General features: G+C 29.0%; 1 long non-coding RNA gene across 1 annotated transcript; it reads right to left on the bottom strand.

Moving 5' to 3' along the window:
- Positions 1-2,264: 2,264 nt before the first annotated feature.
- LOC132743180 (uncharacterized) lies at positions 2,265-12,508 on the bottom strand. Its single transcript, XR_009627537.1, has 9 exons — positions 12,450-12,508; positions 11,631-11,756; positions 11,010-11,129; positions 9,532-9,651; positions 5,057-5,203; positions 4,530-4,649; positions 4,170-4,307; positions 3,059-3,143; positions 2,265-2,707 (listed from the first exon to the last, which is right to left on the bottom strand). It is a non-coding gene; the product is annotated as an uncharacterized LOC132743180 (long non-coding RNA).
- Between the last annotated feature and the right edge of the window lie 793 nt (positions 12,509-13,301).

The raw sequence follows: 13,301 nt of genomic DNA, 5'->3' as shown, positions 1-13,301 counted from the left end.
AGATATACATGCACTTACGATTCGGCAAGAAATTAATAGAACAATCAAAGTGAAGCAGAAGAGACAACAAACACATTCCTTCTAATTTCAATTTACAACGCCATACTCAATACTCTATATGTGTCACTGCACTGTTAACATTATAGTCAAACACTTTTTAATACGAGCTTTTTATTATTAAGAACTGCTTTATTCTTAAAAGAAGACACAGTCAAAATTTTCATTTCTTCGGTTTGAATTGTTCATTCATTATTCTGCAACAGTCCTCAAAAAAATACATAAGGCTGTCACAGGAACAAAGCTTTTCTCATTATAAACAAGAAAATGATGGTTTCCTAAATTGATTCACGGGGTCAGGTTAGAGCGTTAAGAAGATGTTCAAGTCACTTGACTTGTTTTAAAACTACTCGGTGATTCAGACGGCGTTTAGATTTCGTTTAACATAAATAGATATATGTTCACTTCAAACCATAAATATATAGAATTCAAACAGTTTCAACAGAAATTTATGCTGGGACTTAACAAAAATAATGTCATTCATTTTAGAATGATTTAAGTGTATAAAATGATTTAAATATTTTTTATTAATGACCCCCCTTTTACACTAAGCAAAATTGAATGTTAAACTAAATATGAGAAACGATGTCTTAAAAAATAAGAATTGCGCAAAGAGAGATATGATGTTGATGTTTTCGGTCAAATTTGTCAATTGCATTTTGCAGTATATAGAGAATATAACTTTATGTGATGCAGTGAGTTATATGGAATTTACTTAACGTTTATTATTCATTAAGAATGATAATGAAATATATCGAATAAAATTGTTCTTGTTTATGATATATACTTTCATTTACACGATTATTATGTTACTATTAATAAAGTCAACATTTTTCATGTAAAATATACTTCATCTTGTTAAGGAAGGTGCTTATGGGATTTACCGCGTCCTTCCAAAGACTGTCTGACTGACAAACTAACCGACCGACCGACTAACCAAGTAACTAACTAATTAAAAAACTAAGTTACTAACTAAGTAACTAACTAAGTAACTAACTTACTAACTAACCAATTGATTCGTCAAGCGAATTTTCATCAGTTCAATCGATGCGTGCTTGCTCGTCCTCCGTTTGATTTATGATTTCTTGATATAAGTATCATTGGTAAGTCACATAATTAAAAATTGACATTATTAAACATTCCAGTACGTTATTAAATTATTAATTCAAATATCTGTATTTCTGTTACGTTTCTTTGTCTATTAGTGTTGTTGTTATTGTTTGTTGATATTCATTACCAATATGTTATATTTTTTAATTGATGTCAAAACATTTTGTTTCCAAATTTGAAATAAAGAAGTTTCCTTCCCTTCACTCATGAACAATTACATCGAAACTCTTAAAACTACTAAATGTATTTATGCAAAGTTAATTAAGTCCAAACAATGGAACATGTTAAAATGAGGTTGCCAATACATTAGATGCAAATTACTCAATATATTTTAAATTTATTGCAGATATAATTATGATAACAAAAACAATAGCAAATGAATATCACACTTAAACAAAAGTATAATCAATATCAAAATTTAAGTAGTTTGTAACGTGTGTTCTTTACCGAGATAAACGTTATATTTCATCATGAATTTCTAATAAAGAGATAAAAAATAAAGGATATTTGTTTACAAAGAAGAACAACTAAAACTGAATGGTAACACTGTTTTGGAAAGAGTTATCATTCTAAATGTGTGTAATAAAACACACTCTCTGACGAAAAGAGCTTTATCTAAATCGCAAGTGATCTTAAGTGTGATGGTTTGAAAACATCTGCGGATGTATAAAAGTTCAACGTTTTACCAGTTCATGTTAAATGTTGAATTCCGATTAAGTCGGTGTTAGGGGGCGTTGACGGTAGCTTTCAATTACCACTTCCTTCATGAACAGGCTCAATCAAACTGAAAAGTGTTCATAAACTAATCACACCAAACCTGCAACATTTTCAATTTTGCAATGTTTGGCTTTCTTTTGGGAAACTTAATTCTCTATTTTATAACAATTTGTTTTTGCGGAACAACATATGCTTATCAGAATTAATTACTTAAAGTAGCATTCCTCCAGATTCATGCTTATTAGGGGGTCGCTTAGGCAGTCTCGACTGTATATTGTCTTGACTCTTAAAAAACCAGAGACAAAATTAAAATAAAACAAACCGTTATTATAAACAATATTTGAAGACATATACGTACAAAATGAATAAATAAACGCCAGTAGATTGAAAACTTTAATGTCTGTACATCTGTTTATCTTTTAATATATTTTAACTTATAAATCTAATCATACTTCTTGTACTTTTATACATCTTCTTGTTTTTCTCACAATCAAGTAAATAACAAGTAATATCAAGTACAGAAAATCATAGATACATATAAGTAAATGGTTGGTCTTAATAATCGTGCAATTATTCAACGACAATGTTCGTTTTGATTTTTTAAAATAATAGCAAGTAATCAATATGATATCTGAATAATTTTTTACATGTTCCACTTTGTAGATTTGTAGATAATAATTTTTCGTATATAATTAATATTTTTAGCCCTTTCAAAAACACTTCAACCACTAAATAAATTGTCACTCTTTAAAACAAAATAGTGAATACTACAAATAAGTCTTTCCGAAAAAAAATCCGAACCATAAAGTCAGCTGTTGACATTCTGAAAAAAAAAGTATTTTAGTTTATGTCATGTTATTTAACTGTACTATCTGTTGGATTTTCGAAAGGTCACCTGTATAGAAATTGAACGATATACTAACAAAACTACCTTCTTGATTTTAAAGAAAGGTTACTTTTACTCATAATTATTACTCTATATTCAAAATTTTGTAAGAAATGCATTGCCGTTCACTAATTAAGACGATAATTTCAAATTTTAAGTATCGAGTTCTTTTTATGTTCATAAGTCGACGATTTGATCAATACATAGATTTACAGTATGTTTTAAAGTCATCAAATGCATTATCTTATTAAAAAACTCGTCGATCAAGGCAGGCAACGTTATATATACCTTCAGCTAATACTCTTGAATGCCGCATGAATTGCAACCAATACGGTTAGAACAATGATACCGAGTTTCATTGTCAGAGTAGTACCTTGAAATTAATATTTATAATATTTTAAACGTACAAACACAAATCTGATACAAAACATAAGAGAAAATGATTGTTTTTTTTTTGTTTTTTTTTTCATAAGTTTTTTTTAGTGCAAAATTGCCTATACTTTCATGCACTGACTAAAAGATAACTTAATCCCCTACACTGAAATTATTAGAAACACATATTTTTTAACCTTTTTTTTGATTGGCTTGTAATTGGCTTAATACAAGATTATCAAATAAATTGGAAGTATTTTCTCCCAATTACTTTGTCACATTTATCAAATGCAATATATACAAAAATAGAATTGTCGTGATTGACAGTTTGTATATATATTTTGTCATGTACAGTAATACTGTTGTAAAAGCTGTATATGAACAAAAGATATACAGTATTATCATTATAATGCCATTTATTACATAATACCTTTTTAATGTGTGTATACACATGACGCGATATTTTAAATCATTATATACTCAATACAATGAAACAACATCATGCAAAATGTTTCTATTTGTTAACATTTAACAAGAAAATATACATACGGAACTTGAATCAAAATATAACATATTTGCAAAACATCGACCTTAAACAAATCAACTTACAAAAACGTATCAACTATTAGAAAATTAAAAACATGGCATAATAAATCAGTTTTAAACATATATAAAACCAGAATGTCAAAATAGAGATGAATTATTTATGTTAAATATGAATATTACACAACTCAAATCTAATAAGCTAAATGTTTTCGACAAAGTAGTGTTGCTGGGGTCGTCACAAAATTGCAAAAAATAAAATACACCAATTTGGCATTTCTTCATATTTCTATTATCGAAGTTTGATTTTAGAGATTTATTATTTCTTATATAGTTTATTTTGGTGAGAATATTTCTTTAGATTCCTACTTCCAACTACTTTATAACTGATTTAAAACTTATTAAGTTTTAAATAATGTTACATGTAATTCATACTTCTAAACATATAAAAACTTTCATTGCTTAGCAACGCAGGTAACTGTACCTGAATTCTTAGCTATGCAGACGTCGACGTTCATTGTGAAACCAGCCGCGCATGTACACTTTCCTTCATCATCACATTCAGCATGGTCTGGTTTGTCACATTCCTTACCATTTGCCGAACATGTCACAGTATTCAACACTGATATTAGTTTGGAAAAACAAACAAAGTCGTTTAATATACATTTCGAACTAAAACGGATAATATTAAAGTCCGCACTGTAGAGACAAGATTGGCATCCATAGAATAACTAATGGTATTTGAAAATACTCTTAAGGGAGTGTTCATGGAATAGATAAAGTGTTAAAAATGCACATGTATCATAAAGTAAGAATTAAATATATTATAAATTGATATATTTACATTTTTTGCAAACATTGTCCCTCTCGCCGTAACCTGTGTTGCACGTGCATTTAGAACCTGTGCAATCTGAATTAGTGTCAGCTGTACAGTCACTGCTTCCGGAGCAATGAGTTCCTAGCACTAAATCAAAATCAAGAAAAGATAATGATATTAAGTAGCCCTATTATCATAACTTTTGTGTAAACGAAAATAGTTGATTAAAAACTATATGTTTTACATTTATTTGATTACAACAAATAAAATATCGTAATAATACTATCATTTACATTTTATCTGTATAGAACGTATTGTTTTATTCAACTACTGGTTAAGAAAATGCAGAATTGTCAATTAAATGGTTTGGGTAAATAAAGTTATGAATACATTTTAAACGGTATTATACGGTTTTTGTGCATTAAATGACATTAAATCTAAAATATGCTGTAACTTAAAATTACTTTATTATTGTGCGGAGTATATTAAGAATATGAAAGTATATGTACATGATTGTACTTCTTAAACAATAATTTAAATTTATAATCCCTAACCTTTAATGCAAGTAAATCCACCATTTGAATCTTCCTTGTAACCGTCTTTACATTTACATTTAAGGTTAGTAGGTTTATCACATACCGCAAATGGGATAGCACTACACTCAGTTCCCGTGGTTGAACACACAACTGTAGAAACTTGAGCTATATTACAAAAACGATTTTTTAAGACTACGTTATTAAGTTATATAATTCCTTAGTTCCACATAAAAATGAAAATTGTATTTCAATTTGGCTCCACTTTATTGTATATGATATGTCTCGGTCAAATATTGGCCGAAGGAATGAAAGTTGATGTGGTTACACTATAAAGAAGATCATTGGCAGACTCCTTTAAATGTCAGACACAATAAAAATTGAGACACGCGGCTTTCTAGTGCATAGCACATTGTAATTTATATGCCTGCCGATAACAATCTTTAATGCACATGTTGACACATCAATTATATTCAATATATTAAACAGTCTCTAAAACAGAACACATTTGTAAGTGTATTCATGCAAGGATAAACAATTTGACGGATTGTTCGAGGAATTTTTCCATATAGATTGGTTTTTTTCCTTTTGTTTTTCGAATAAATGTGTTTGAAACTGTTTTAACGTTTCGCTCAATAGATGTTCTGAAAGTCAACCTTTACATAACAGCTGGCTTGTTTTTATCTGAAACGTGAAAGCTCCTGTCTGGCCGGCAAACTATGATTATGACCTTTCGGACCCAAACGTATAAAATGTCACGTATCAAGCATTAATCAAAGTCATGGTAAATTTGAAAGGAAGGTAAGAATGGCACCTTTAAAGATGCATGCCTCCATATGAGCCAAAACAATTGCAAGAAAAATAAATATTGAAAAGAACATATAAGATTGTAAGAAAAGTAAAAATATTCACAATTCAATCAATGATTTACATAATAAATATGCAATAAATAAGTTTACAGTATTTATCGCGTAACAACTAACGCAGTTAGGGCTATTTTTGCATATTTCATTGTTTGTTTGCTAATTAACGTGGATTGAAAATTTCGTTTGCAATAGTAATTTCAAAAGTACATATATTTCGAAAATGTTCATGAAAATTAGCATGAACTTGGAGGCATCGTACTTAAAGGTTAACATCTGTACTTCATAATCTGCAAAACTGAAAATTATATTCAATATTTATTTGCAAAATTTATTAGTTTATCCTTAGGACCACAAGGAGGATTTTCATAAACAAACAATAAAAATCAGAACTGCTAACAAAATCTCTATGCCGTTGATAACATTAAAATTTGATTATAATTTTCCACTTATTATGTCTGACTAATTTGACTTAGTCTACTATAACTTTGAGCAACACACGTACTGCCCTCATTAGAGTCTTCATCAAATTCAGCGTTACATTTACGCTTATTTGTTGTAGTGTAACATACTGGTTGGTTACACATTCATTCCCTTTAGGACAATCCACTAACGATATCCTTGCTAAATTTGCAAAATTTAAACATTATCTTTGCCCGCTTTTTTTACTTATATATCAATGAGTGTTCATCTAAATATCTTGGAGACAAATGAAGGAAACTTGTTTTGTATCTCTCTATTTGATTTGTATTATGATTGTTTTGCGCAAGTTTCTGCTTAAACATCAACATGTGAAAAAATTTCAAATGCAAAGGAACAATTTATCTTATAAAATGAACTCACGTACTATAAAATGTATTTTGATTTTCAAATATTTTGTTCATTTACTGATATTATAAATAACTGTATTTGAAATGTATTTCTTATTCTTTGTAGAAAACATCATACATATTTATGTAAATCAACAAAGGTAAACGATTTAAAAGGTGTAACATATTTTAATCATTGTTCCAAACTAATTTAAAAAGAAAAATCATTTTTTAATAACAGAAAAAGAAAGAAGAGAAAAATATTGGATTTTCTGACAATGTCTACTTTCTTGGATATCGTCCTATCGTTTACCTTCCGTAAATCATTTGACATGCCTTACCGACCTTTCTCATTCACAAAGGGATACAAAATAATGCATCAAGCAATACTACTTTTCAGAACGGGATAAAGATAATGCTTTAGACTGAGTCGAATTGCAATTTTCATCATCATGTTTGGAATAAGCTTTTGCATGAAAACAACGGTGTGGAAAATATAAAAATGTTTTCTTTTTTATCAACTGATAGAAAGCGTTGGAGGTGCTATTTTTCGAAGATTTTGTGGTACATACACTTTAAATAAAAGAGATTTTTTTTGATTGCTGTTCTTTCACCTTTTAGTGCTTGCGCAAAAATTTCATTTCAATCGTGCCTAGATATCTCAATTTCATATATCAATATCAACGGACAAATGAAGAGAAAGTGTGCATACTGAAAAAGGTCTACATAAATATATTGACTTTGATTACCTCAAACCACTTTTAAGCGTTAGAATGTTTACTATAATAGTTATCATGTTGTCATGTTATGACCTGAGAAGAAGAATTTTGACTTTGACATGATTTGTTAACATAAATTCAAAATTGTTTTAGTGTTTACCTGACAAACGAAACGCATTGTATGAGCCTATTTTTTATGTGTTCGTCTGTACTGATGATTTAAGAATAAGTATTCACGCTGAAGTTTTATAGAGGATATTTGACTTCTTCGTTATTCAACTAATTTACTAATCCTGTATTCCCAATATTTACAAATCGTAGTAAAGAAATGATTATAATTGTGTGTAATTTATTATGTGATCTATTTTTATGGCTGATCGTTTAATACGATTGTTCTTTCTAAACAAACTAAAAATATTTAATTTCATTTACAGAGTATATTTGATATTGAAACTGTAAAATAGATTTAAGACGTTCTCATTTTTTATGTTCATTACATGTACATTCTTCTATCATCAAATATCACTTTATTTGTATTGCTTACGTTTGGTCTGTTGGGAGTCTTGAACACAGGTATCCCCTTCAGGAGAATTTTCAACATAACCAGCACCACACTTACATTAAATTTTATGATTTGGAGTGTCGCATTTTGAGTGACCAATTTTATTACACTCACTACCTGTAGGACACGCTATCGAAGAAACCCTTGCTAAACAAGAGAAAAGTATAATTATTCTAATAATTTCCGTTTTCAGAAAAATGGTTGCTTAAGTTTAAACAGTCAAAATTAAATATGACTTTGCTTGATCTTAGACTTAATATGATAATAAAAGACTTTAATCATTAAGTAAATCTTATTTATTTTTACTTTTAGTTTTATATTGTTAATTTTGTTCTTGGTCATAACACATTTGTTTTATTCAAATATTGCTAACTTTTAACAGTTTAAGTTAAGAAAAAAAAAGAAATCTTCAAATAAATACAACATTATTAAGGGAGTTGGTATCGATTTATCAATAAACCAACCGCTCTTTACATAATATGCTTGAAGTTTCCCCCAAAAAGTCAGATGCGAAAATAAGATTTTGTTTATCTTCATTGTTAACTATCTGGCATTGAAAGAAATACACTCATATTCAAAGGCAGGTTTTTCTATAACGAAATCAGTGGCCTTTGGAAAGAAGTGAATATACTCAATGACAATCTTTCATGAATTGTCCATAATCATGACATTCAAAGTGGGTTTACTTATAAAAGGTTTAAATTCACTGTTTGATATCAATAATTCTATTGGTTGGGCATTTAATGTTTCTTTAGTCATAACATCTACTTTTCCAACTTTGCATCAAACATTTTTTGACTTGCTTGGTTTTTAAAACAACATGAAATCGCAACAAAATTTTTAATCATAATTTGTTCCTCACTTTTCATTTTCACTGATACTAGCTAGCAGTCACAAACTGCCTAATCCCCCGCCGAACAAGAGAAAATTGTAACAACACGATTTAAAATGCAAACACTGACATTTAAATACACATTAAAAGGCAATGAAAAAAGTACAAAATTTGTATATGAGAGTTTGTTTACCTATCCAGTTTCAAGCTGATTTTTCTTAAACATTTTGAGTCATAGCCTGGACAAAAGAATTGCACTGAAGATATACCCTATAAATAATTTATAAATAAAAACATTTTCCTTCTACCTTTTCCTTATAGAAAACATGTTGTATTGATTGTTGTTTTTTTTTTGTTAGCATGTGTACGTAGATCAATCTACATAATATCCTGAATAAGTACGTTCGACAATCTTACACCGGACCGTAGTTTTAACGTAGTTTCTTCTTACAGGACCATTAAATTTATTTCATATAAAATGCATGTCACCGTCTGACGCATTCCATCTGCAATCCATTTTACGTAAAATAATGAGTCACAGTATGTACACATGCTAAAAACAAAGTAAATATTGAGTATAATACATACCTCAAACACACAAATCCTTCCTATTTATATAACTAAGTTCGTTTACTGACTGCAAATTCTTTTTAAACAAAGCGTCAATAGATACGTCCTAAATACATGTACATTAAATAAAAACAAAATTACGTTTTGTGCAAACGTTGGTTTTCTCTACATAATCATCAGCACACGCGCATAATGAATTCTTGCAAATTGTATTAACGTCACCAGGACATGCAGCAGTTCCTGAACATGATCCTCCAATAACTGCAAGTAAGGTACGAAATAATAAAGACGAGACGAAATTAATTGCAGAAGTTAAGGTTGACATTTTTAAAAGAAAACGGAAAAAGCTAAAGGTTTAAATCAGTATGGTAGGTCTGACATATTCCTTTACAAAATTAGGTCTTATTTATTCCTTTACAAAATATATGACTAATAATTCAGACTTTAAAGACTTTAAACTATTGCGGTGCATCATTGTAATATTGCATTTAAGTGTTTATTAACAAACAGTCTAATCGTAAATTATTTGCTGAAATTAGCTTTGTGTTTTAAATCTTTTCGAGCCGAAAAACTTGCATTCTTATAAAACATGCACCTATCATAGATACGCACTTTTTTCAGATTCTTGCCAACCAATGCTTCCTGGGTTATTCTCCAAATATTTTACAGACAACATAATAATGTATTTGTCGTTGCTTTTGCCTTTCTTTTAAATTCAAATATTATTGCATTTATAACTCCGTGGTGTAGAAAAAAAAAACTTCAGATACTCTTGCTATGAGTATATAAGACAATTTGTTATAAACATATTTCTTTTTTTAAACCGAGTCGACACTAGTTATCAAAAAGTTCAGGCTTAAGCTATTTTAACAGTGCACATGAACAATATTTCGGTGATATGACAGTTGTTTTTCACAAATGTATGTATATTGGCATGATACAAGTCAAACACCAGCTTAAATTAATGCATGTCTTGTTGACAACCTGCACATACTCAAGTAAATTAAACTTATGAAGATTGTTGGTGTATATATTTCATTCACTTTTGTACACACGTGCTTCCTACATTCGTGTCTTATATGTATAACCAGCGTTGCATTTATATTTCTGATTTTCGAAGTCAGCATGATCAATGTTAACACATTCAGTTTCTGCAACTTTACATACAACTGTGATCACTTTTGCTATGGATAAAATTTGAAGTAACAAATAACACTTGATTTAAATCGTTTTAGATATATAGCCATTTTTTTCTCCGCGCTCTTCAAACCTCTTCCGTGAGATCTATCAACCTTTGACGTTTCAAAGCTTTAGCTTAAATACTTTTTGTGTTACAATTCGGAGAGCTACGTTAGATTTAGCATCTCAAAGTAAAATATTGACTTCATACACTTAAATATTTATGCATGCCATTGAAATGTTGCATTTAAATGTATGTTAAAGTTTAATTTGAACGATTTGCTGAAATTAGCTAAATATCTTATCTAAAGTAGTTTCAATGACTTTTTAATATCTTTGTATATTCGCGTGCCGAAGAAACAATGCACGCTTTTAAAACTATTCACCTAAAGTCGATTTTTTAATTCATTTCTGTTTTAATTAGTAATTTGAATATTTACCTTTGGTTCAAACAGAATTCTTGTTTGCATATCCGGCAGCACATTCGCATTTGCTATTTGTACAAGCGGTATTCAATAAACCTGTGCAACCGTTTGTTGAATCACAAGAATCACCAAATACTGAAAAAAGGTATGGTATAATTTGAAGCATTATATTTTGTGATACAATCATATTCCAAGTAGTGTATTATGGTACTTAAATCTATGAAGTTTGTTTTGGAGTATATCAATTATGTGGTTAACTAAGATACAAAAATAAATCTAAAGCAAATACTGACGTGACGATTAATTAATAAAGATAAAAATTTGTACAATCTGATATCATGTAGCATTTCATATTAATATTCCGTAGAGGTTTTGTACCTAATTAAGTCACTATGAATTTATCTTACGTATCTAATCTAGGAAAAGTGATGGATTTGCGTCGAATGTTATTATACTAAGTGACTTGTATCACTTAACTAGTTTTTTAAAGTCATTCGGATAAGATATTCCTTCCCGGAACATTTAAAAATGATGATCTTCTGTTGGGCAGCCATGAAGGACAGGTTTGTTTTCTTTTTAAAATCTAATAAATTCAATTTTATAAATATATAACCTAATTCGTGCACGAACACTTACCTTTTGCTTCACATCCATTTTTTGTTGAGTCAAGCTTAAAACCGTCGTTACAAACACACGCATCTGTCTTACAAGCGGAATTGCCGGGGCAAGTCGGAGTTCCACTAGTACATCCAGTTGGTAGAGCTTGAAAAGAAAGTCACACGTAGCTCATATTTATCATACAACAAACAATCAAACTACGTTTTCTTATCAGCTGTATGACCTGATAAAAGTTTTCTATGGTAGTAAAGAGAATAAGGGTAAGTGTAACAAGACATCTATTTTCAATCACAAAATTGTTAGATCAAGAAATTACTTCTTAAAACGTAATTCTCAAATACAAAAACTCGTCTTAATATGCAGATACTAAATGAGCTTTTATTTATTTAGCTTTTATCTTCATTATATTGTTGTCAGCCCGTTTACAGGATCATTCAGCCAATAAAAAAGATTATCTAACTAATATATAATACTACATAATACTGTCCTGTTATATCAAACAAAGTCTAAAATAGTTCATAATTGTTGCAAAAACATTATTTATAGACATCACTTTACAATGAATGTCCACGCTACAAAAGTACAGTATTATAAAAAAATACATTCCTGCACGATGGAGTTTAATTGTTCAATTGCTTGATTTCTTTTTTGAAACTAACCATAGGAAACACTTTTGAAGTATACAATATTTTTGTTATCTATACATGTGATATGCCATACAGGAAATTGTTAAAAAGACTTAATACGGGCGGATTTTAAAGGCTTACAATCGTTTAAACTGTGATATGTAATTTGTCAGATATCATATTAAGTATTTACAATAAGAATTTTACATACCTGCTTTTGAAATATGTATTAACACTATTCCAACTATTATTGTTAGGCATGAACATCCCTGATACATAAAAAATAAAATATATTTCACAGATTTAAGACAAATTTAACCGTTTTCGTCTATACACCAGCGTTTTTAGTGCTACATTTCCAAAAAAAAAATTGTGACATATTCTATACACAGAAAATAGTTGTTTATTAAATTGAAATGTTATAAGAGGAAGTGAATATATTAACAATTCGTTACACATGAATATTCACATTATTGTATTAAAATTTGTTTTATCTTATCTTATTTTGTTTATATTTATATATGCAATGAGAATGACTTTGTGTTAGATTTCTTTGTATTTAACATAGAAATAACCGTTCGAACACCACCACCCCCCCCCCCCCCCAAAAAAAAAAAAAATATTTTACAGATTCATTATAAACATTATTAGACAACTTTGAAAAAGAAATTTTTAAAAACATAAATGACATTTTCCGCAACGCTAAAAATCTATAAATGATAAGAGATGCTTCTGAAATTATAAATTTGTTCGTAGTAAAATAAAAGATTTCTTATATAATCATTCAGCAAATCCACTTTTATTTCAGTTAATGGTTGACCTATTTCAACATTCGATTGTGACTTTTTTAGCTGAAGAGCAAATGTACTAGTTAAGGAAATATTAAAAAAACACAATTTTTTTTAAAACATTTTTGAGGAGTTAAATTATTTTTGAGATTACAGCAAACAAGAAAATAAAAATTATGAAGCAAAAGAAATTTTTAGGAATACAAATTATTACAAAGTAATGAACAGGTACTTGCCATGATTGATATTTCTCAGTTACTGGATTGAATATGACA

Source organism: Ruditapes philippinarum, unplaced genomic scaffold (assembly GCF_026571515.1).
Source record: "Ruditapes philippinarum isolate M1 unplaced genomic scaffold, ASM2657151v2 ctg11702_1_1_1_1, whole genome shotgun sequence".
Classification (NCBI taxonomy): domain Eukaryota; kingdom Metazoa; phylum Mollusca; class Bivalvia; order Venerida; family Veneridae; genus Ruditapes; species Ruditapes philippinarum.
This window is presented reverse-complemented; position numbering and strand designations above follow the sequence as displayed.